The sequence below is a fragment of the Apaloderma vittatum genome, unplaced genomic scaffold (assembly GCF_000703405.1).
Source record: "Apaloderma vittatum isolate BGI_N311 unplaced genomic scaffold, ASM70340v1 scaffold24465, whole genome shotgun sequence".
Lineage (NCBI taxonomy): Eukaryota > Metazoa > Chordata > Aves > Trogoniformes > Trogonidae > Apaloderma > Apaloderma vittatum.
In genome coordinates, this window is record NW_009716828.1 from 302 (window position 1) to 1,419 (window position 1,118).

Sequence of the window (1,118 nt, forward strand, 5' to 3'; positions counted from 1 at the left end):
CCTTTGGGAGAAGACGTCAGGGTTGGAATCAGCAAGGACACACCTGGGCAGCTCCTCATGCCACATGGCAGCAGTGTCCCCCCATTGCCCCCCTCGCTGACAGCATCTCCCCAAGAGCTGCTCAGCCCCAGGACCCTGTAGATCCAGGTCCCTGCAGGTGTCCCCTTGGATGGGGGAACCCCCCCAATCCACCCTGCATGGGCAGGGGTCCAGGTGACCCTGCCTGCATCAGGGACCCTGGGGGAAGGCAGAGGGACCCAGGCTGGCAGCCCCTGGGAGTGACCCAGGCTGGCAGCCCTTGGAGGGGCACAGCGGGGAAGGGGCAGGGTGGGGTGAAGAAGAAGTGAATGATGGTGATGATGGCAGGACCAAACCGAACTGCTCATGGGCTTGCTCCAGCCTTCCCAGTTTGTTCCAGTGGGGCAATGGTCCGTTGCACAGCAGTGCTGAGCAGAGGATGCTGCAAGGGGAGTTCAAGGTCACCCAGAGTGTAGCCTTTGGATCCTCTGGGTGCAAATCCTTCCTACCTGGCATCTTCTCTGGAGCTGAGCTCTGGGGCAGAAAGCTGCTGCCTCCCAACTCGCCTCGCTCTGCGGGGAAGGGAGAAGGACATACAGCCTGGCCAGGGAGAATTTGCTTCCAGCTTGGCCAGGAGAGCTCCAGCAAAGCGTCTTGTCTTCGTAAAAGTCAGATTCTCCTACTGAAGGGAAGACATCTTCCTCCTCTCAGAAAAGAGTGAGGTGGGTCAGGTCTGTGTGGGGCTGGAGAGCACTGGTGGGTGGGCTGGGCTGGCCGGGTGGTTTCCCTGTGGAGCAGATCCCTTTCCCGGCCCTGAGCTGTTGGCAAATGCCCTCATGGTGACTCGGACTCGAACCGAGGTGGCTGTGGCTGCGGCGCAGAGCCCTGACCGCTCTGTGTCACAGCTGCCGAGCGGGGTCTCCACGTTGCTGCCCCTCTCCTCCGGCCGGGGAGTGATGGGGGGCACAGTGGGGGTTTACAGCCCCCCTGCCAAGCTCTCCTCCTCCTCATCATCATCATCGCTCCGGCTTTTGACTGTCCCCAGGAGGATAAACCTGGTGTTTTTATCCTCCCCCAGGACCCCATCCCTGCCTGGGGAA